This window comes from Onthophagus taurus, chromosome 8 (genome assembly GCF_036711975.1).
Source record: "Onthophagus taurus isolate NC chromosome 8, IU_Otau_3.0, whole genome shotgun sequence".
Lineage (NCBI taxonomy): Eukaryota > Metazoa > Arthropoda > Insecta > Coleoptera > Scarabaeidae > Onthophagus > Onthophagus taurus.
The window spans coordinates 15,370,379-15,378,471 of NC_091973.1; positions in this window are offsets into that span (position 1 = coordinate 15,370,379).

Here is an 8,093-nt window from a genome sequence, read left to right on the forward strand (position 1 = left end):
AGCATCTAAAAAATATTAAAAAAAAGTTTATACTAGGCCGTTAATTTCTGCCTTTACAATTTAAAGAATATAAAAAGAAAGAATTAAATTTTTGATTGATTCAAAATTAATGAGTTATTACTCTAACATGCTTTCCTATTTTATTTGTTTTTAGGTTATTATGCACTATTTCCCTACTTCTACACTAACTGTATTTGACATGCTTGAACTTTGTTATTATTTTACATGCATTATTTCTATTAGTATTCCTAATTCTACACTATTTTACTTCTACTCTAACATGCTAATTTTACATGCATTAACTATTACTAATACTAATTCTACTTCTACTTCTACTCTAACATGCTTTCCTATTTTATTTGTTTTTAGGTTATTATGCACTATTTCCCTACTTCTACACTAACTGTATTTGACAAGCTTGAACTTTGTTAGGATTTTACATGCATTCTATTAGTATTCCTTTTTTTTTGTCTCTGGTAACCCACTCGACTTTGAGAACGAATAGACGTGTCTACCGCACATTTCTGATGACCTAGTATGACGATTGCTATTTATTTATTAAAGACGATAAATTAACTTTAGAGGATATAAGTGGCGAGCAATATTTACACGGTCAACGTGTGTGGAGAGAATTTAATTGTTAAAACTTAAAAGAATAACGAGCAAAAAATCGAAATTTCAATTAGGTGATGTAGTTCGTATAAGTAAATATAAAACAATATTTGAAAAAGGATATACTTCAAACTGGTCTACGGAATTGTTCAAGATATCCAAAATAAATAACACATCTCCGCAGACGTATTTACTGGAGGACATAACAGGAAAGGTTTTACTTGGATGTTTCTATGAAGAAGAACTACAAAAGGCGAAACACGAAGATGTTTATTTAATTGAGAAAATATTACGTCGTAAAGGAAACAAGGTGTAAGTGCAGTGGTTAGGTTTAGATTTTTAAATCTCATAACAGTTGGATTCCTAAAGCTAATGTATTATGAAAAATATGTAATAAGAAAATCAACTTAGTAAGAGTTTTTTCTTTATTTTATACTTTTTCACGATGTGTACTAAGCTTTAAATTTTATAAATAGTATCAACGATAACGGGAGCGAGGTCATCACGCGCTCCCGACTTTTATTACCGCTTTTATTTCTTTTCTTCAAACTTAAAACCATCACCAATTGGAGGTGGACATCCATCTACACGGGTATTTTGCGTTGGAAGATTAAAATGTTTCCAACACGGTCTAAAACTTTTCAGTTCCATCTTCTGTTGTGGTGTTAATAAATCCCATTTATTTTCTAGCGATTCGCTTTGAACTTTGGTTTGAAATATGTAGATTGGAATTGTAGATTGTAATTTTGAAAAACTGATAACGGAATCCGACAACCGACATTATTTGAGATATTTGGGTAAAAACCACGTTGAAATCCGCCAGGTTGTTTTCGAAATAACCGTATCCTACTAAACCGCGATTTTCCGCGAAATTATATGGAATAGGCATTTTGATGAAACTGTGGCGAGAAAACGCGGACCCGAAAATTTCCAAATTAATGTGTGATAGGCAGAAATGTTCACTGATTACAATAAACTTTACCGCAGTTTTCTTCATCGAGCGGTTACGAAGATTTTTTCAAGATTTCTTCAAGACTGTTCCGCACGCATTTATTTTTCGTCATCAAATAGTAACGGGGAGGAAAAATAATTATCCATAAACAGCTTATGGCCAACACCTTCCTCGTTGCCGTGATTTCTCCATTTGCCAGTTGACTTTGTTTTCCTAAATAAACCGACATATCATATGTGTATCCTAAAGAATCGCAAAGTTTGTAAATTTTTATTCCGAATCTTTTGTGTTTTTTGGGAATATATTGACGGAATGTAGCGAGTGTTTTCTCCATAATCATCAAGGATATGTTAAATAAATTTAGAGATGAAACTTGATGAAATTATATTTATTTGGGATTCGGTGCGATGTACATTTCGTGTATTAACACGTCTTTAGGCACGACTAAATATAAAAAGCAATAAAATTTAAAAAAATATTACAAAATGAAACTTAAATTATTTACTGTCATGTGAAGAAAATATGTCGAGAAAGAAACTATCATATGGAACAAATCAAATTGAAACGAATGAACATGGTGTGAAAAAGACTGGTGTAACACGTGTTTGAGGTTATATGAGAATAAATGGGAGGAAATCAAATGAAATATATAAGTGGTGTAAAATGGGAGAGGATTGAAATAAAATTAGAATGTACACTTGGGTGGAAGTATAAGGATTTAAAAAGGATGTGAAAACTAAAACGTAATGGAGTCCAACTTAGCCTGTCGACGACATATTTGGAACTGGTTTTGGTATAACATGAACAGTTGGAGGGTTCTGTTCTTGTCTGGAGGGATCTTGTTCGGAAATTCTTTTTTATTTATGGTAATAAAGTATTCTTCATAAATGTCTAGAGTCTTGGACTTTTTCATATGTTTAATGAGAGATATGTTATTTTTATTAGTTTTATGATTTTTAGATTCAAGATGTTTAAAGAAAGTGGAGTTATGTTTAGTGATGTGTTTTTTGAACCTTTGATCGAGGCTGCGCCCAGCCTGACCTATATAGAAATGTTCGCAATTCTCGCATTCAATTTTATAAATGCCACTCTTTTCAAGGTCTTTAAATTTGTGTTTATTATTAATAATCTGATTGATTTTCTGAGCTGAAGGCCGGAGTAATATTATATTTGTTTAATGGCTAATGAAACGGGAAGATTTTTTAAAATTTGGATATATTAGGTTTTTAATGTTATTATTATGAACTCTATTATAAAACCCCTGAGATGAACCTCAGAGATGTTCTGAGACTGTAGCCGTTATTGAAGGCGATTTTAGAAATTATTTTGGAAAAATTAAAGAACCGTCAATATCTTAAAAATCGATGATTTTTTAATTAAATCATTTTGTCAAATTTAATGAAAGAATTAACAACTTGTTAGAATTATAACGCATATTTTCGGGTGAAATAAAAAAGACCCTTGTTACTTCGGTTTTCGACGAATAACGACTAAAACGTCCTTATTTACCATCTACTTGCTCGTGTGGATCTTTCTTTTACAACCCTCCCCTACCCCGAACCCAACCCGACATTTAAGAATCTCGATCTCAAATTCTAATTCCTATATAAATTAACTCAAAATCTAATTTCTAGACAAAATTCGAAAATAAATCAGTATATTAGGTGGATCCGAATGTAACGTTTTTTTTTTCAACAAGACCATACCAATATTTGACCCACACCCTTCTCCATATCTAATCGGACATTTGGGAAATTCTCACTAGTTTAAATGTAAATTAACCTAATTCAACATCTAATTTCTACACAAAATTCTGAAATAAATCAGTATATTAGGTGGATCCGAATGTAACGTTTTTTTTTCAACAAGACCATACCAATATTTGATACACACCCTTCTCCATGTCTAATCCGACATTTGGGAAATTCTCACTGGTTTAAACGTAAATTAACCTAATTCAACATCTAATTTCTACACAAAATTCTGAAATAGATCAGTATTTTATCGAGTGGTTAACCTTTAAGTGTACGTACCCTTCTCTCTCTCCAAACAGTCATACAACTTCCAATAATCCGAAATAATGGTAGTCCCTGGACGATTTCTCCGACCTCCATAAACACACGCCCTGTCCCACGTTCGTATCCACCAAACACCCATTGCCCTTCGACGCGGTGTCCGCGATGATATTTACGTCGGCAAAATTTACTCTCGTCTATCTCGACGACAAAATCCGGACCGCCTAACATATCCGGGTGCAATAGGAATTTGTCTAATACAACCTCGCGACAGAACGATGCCCAGTCGACGGCAGATTGCAGAGACATTTGAGTGAGTTTCGTGATGACTTTCAGACATACCTTATCTATCCGTAAAGACGCGAACCCTAAAATTTGAGAAATTTCTAATTTAGAGTTTGCAAAAAACGTGCCGGTACGAAACGATACAGTCTTACCGCACTTTTGCTTCTTTTTTTTCTGAATGGAAACACGACCATTACAGGCCCACATATAGCCATCTCTGGATCGGCTATGTTGTTGCAGAACTAGCGGCTCCTCGCATTGTGGACATTTGTAGTCGCCTTCTTTTGGAATGAAACCCCATCCCCTCAAGCTGTTAAGTAACTCCTCTCCACACTGACGCAGCAAGAACATTGACAATTGATGAGTCTAAAAAAAATAGAAATTTATATCTAATATTATGGTCTAAATATTCAACTTACCTCAGCCATGTTAAAAACATAAGTAAATTTAAAAAAGGAAAAACTGTTTATATATAGTACCCAAAAATAATTAGGTTTTTCCACCACCCCTTCTTTAATGGAAAACAATAAAGAAGGGGTGGTACAGAGCTAAGCGGCCTTAGCATGGCTGATGTCCTCACAAAACGTGACGACACAGCGAAACTTTAAAGTCATTTTTCGGTAAGTTTGACACTTTTCCGACATTTTTTTTATTTTTAACGTATTATTCACGCAATTCCACATCGATTTCAAATCGTCGATTTTTAAGGATATTGACGGTTCTTTAATTATGCCAAATATTTTTCAAGGCGTTGAATTTAGCAGAGTTACCCTCGTAAACCATGATAATGTCATCCACATATCTCCCATGGAATGTAATGTCTTTAGTAAAGATATGGTATTTATCAGAAAAAAGCTGTCTCTCTCTATGCTGTTAACAAAAATATCGGAAACAATCCCAGAGATGGGGGAGCCCATGGGGAGTCCATCCGTCATGGCAAAAAACTTACCATCAAATAAGAAGAAATTCTGTCTGCAAATATGTTCGAGTATCTCAACCAAGCCCTCAACATCAGAATTCACTACACACTAAAAGTTTTCTTTCACACTTATTAAAAAGGATCTGATAACATTCATATTGACGGAACACTACCCTTTGAACAGCGCTATCACTTCATCGACCGCAATATTTTCTGTTGAGTAATAGAGTTCGTCGAATTTATTGTTCAAAGTATAAAACACTGTTCTGATTTTCCACAGTCGGTCATAATCCGGGTCTTCTCTATTTGAAGGATCACTGTTGTCGACGAAATGAAGAAAACGCAAAATATGAAAAAAAAAAAGGTCGCGTGACAGAGTGTTGTTATAAAATGCGGTATAATACAGCTCATCTTTAGACCAATAATCTTTAAGTGTATCCCTTTGATCATGGCCCATTTGGATAATTAGAGCTAAATACTTATATAGTTCATCAATCGTCACATCAGGAGGCAGGACTGAAGGGCCTGAAACATCATCCCTTTCATAAAACTGGTGGAAGTATCTATTGGCTTCCACTAATAATAAATTGTTCTTCAAAAAATAGTTAAAAAAAATGAAAAGGGAAAGGAACCAGCATTTATATGGGGAGCAACTGTTTCATTTATGCCACTAAACGGTGGAGTGAAATCTAAAATATTTCCAGAATCGCCTCGTCTTCTCAACCGAAACCTGACGTCTAATTCTGGATCAGTTTCGTGTTCCGAAGATGACAAATCGGGATCATTTTGATCCTCCACTTCTTCGTCTTAATCATCGTCCATTCTGACTTCTTCAATTTCGTTAAGTTCACGTCTTAAGTTATAATTATATTAAGAATTATAACCAAATTTTAAATTATTTCACTAACAGTGCTATAAAAACAATAATATTCACTATCTGAGATCATAAAAGCAACAATATTCAATAATTGTCATAAAACAACAAAATTCACAATTATAAGAACTAAGAGTGTTTATTCGTCTGTAACCTATGATAGATTTAGATGCAACTGATTTTTAATATTTTATTCACATACTACTAACAAATAATTAATTTTTTTAATTTATAATTGGCAGTTTATTACTCCTTGAGACATTTGTGTACTTTCCCACGAGAATTAGCAAACCCCGGCGCGACGGTAAAGTCGCCGGCCTATATAGTGGCCACAAGCGAATACCTATGCTGGCCTATATACAGGCCGTTCGTACGATAATGGTTAATAACCAAGGAATTATAGGGACAATCAGCCGGTGTGGTAGCTGAGAGAATAAACCTCCTTTAATCTGGCCTGAGCTTTCGTTATTTATTTATAACTTCATTATAGGTTAGCTACAAGCGAAGTACTAAGACGCAATTCAAAGCCAACGTGTGTTACTTACAATTAGAGGTTATGTTGTAACGTGAAACATACAGTTCACGATTTTTAACCACAAGATCTTAACCAAAAACACATAGGCGATAACTCTACATCTAAATAATTGGAATCGTTAGGCTGGGGACGCCACAACAAGGCCGCCAACAGAGCTGCCAACCAACCTCGGTAGGTAAAACAGGAAACTGGGAACTGAAAGGTGGGAAACGTCACTATTTATAACTCTATTTAAAAGACAGGAACCAAGACTAACGAACCTCAAGTAATTTTAAATAACGTCATACGCAGTTATTGACATTAACACACGGCCAGAAGGGACGACATAACGGTTATGTGGACCATTCAGGTAACCACCACGGAGATATTCTTGAAAACAGTCCACCATCGGTTCCATCCAATAATGACATAATTTTCTGCGAACTGTTCCTGATATGGTTCGGTAGAACTCCAGCTCTTCTGCTTCGGAGGAGGAAGTGTTTACGATTGTTGAGGTTCACCAACTTGATGTTGAGTGTCATCACGCGTTTTAGCACGACAACCACGTCTTTTCCAGGCGTCAGTTCGATCTCATTGAGAAATCCCATCTATAATAAGTAGGTGTGAGTACTGGCTGTACAAAGTCAAAGACTTATTATCGGGAATTATCGGGACAAGCAGCAGGTGTAGTAGATGAGAGAATAAACCTCCTTTAATCAATAAAGGTTAATGTTCTAATTAGTAAATGAAGCATGAAAATTCGATGGTCTTCACATACAGAAAACCAGTCGGGGTTCTTTTTAATAATTTTATATTTAATTTTTCTTTCCAAAAATTTAAACAAACATAGTTTACTTATTGACATTTTTATGTGTTTAGCAAACGTCTTTATACTTAATTTAATTATAGATCGTTGCAAATCGGATGGAATTTTAAGTGCCCTGGGATTATTAATGTTATAATTTTTATAAAAAATTAAAATGTCATTATTGTATGTTAGTTCACCTTCTTTCGTCAATAATTCATGGCACATTTCACATGAAAATCTATCAACACACTTTTTTATAATGTATCCTGCGATATATACCGTGGTACGTACTTAATATACTTCTTGATCGGTAATACCCTTGGCGAGCCGGGGATAGATAAAAAAAAAACGTTGAGAAGCAAGCCCGCTTCTAACTCCACCACAACGGAAGGCCATGCGCAGCTCGTAAGACGTTTTCCATGAACAATAAATAGGGTAAAAGGGGTAAATCCAATTCAACTTCGAATAAATTTTAAAAAATTTTTCTACAAACTTTTTTTTGTAGGATATTAAAAATTTTTTTAAATAAACGTTTCCTCACGCATCTTTTATACAGATAATTGTGAATATATAATCTAAATTGAGTTAGCGATGTGAATGTAATACTTTTACAAATTTATGACGGTACATTTAAGGACATATTGTTAATGTTGATTCTGTACATTTTATGAAACAAAAGAATTTCATCAGAATTACTAAGTTCGTCTTCTTTCAACAAAATTTGGCGGCACCAATCACACTGAATTTCGTCAATGTGAACTTTTCACTATAACCCGCAAAATATGCCAATGAACATACTTCCAATGTACTGTGGATGCTAAATTCCTCACATGTTGAGACTTCCTGCAAATCGTCCTCCGAATTATCTTCGTCAGACTCTGAGATATCCATTGGAGATACCGTCGAGTCTCTTGTTGCTACATATTCATTTGTAGATAAAAACACGTCTCGATCTTCTTCACAATTAGCTTGCACTTCCGATTTTAACAAACTATTTATAGAAATCTGCCTGATCGTAAGGCGAAGCATTTGCGCAGACGGATTTCTGGCATAACCCCCACCTTGTCGGATAATTGAAAAAAGATTTTAAATAATATCTTGATTTAATCGGGAT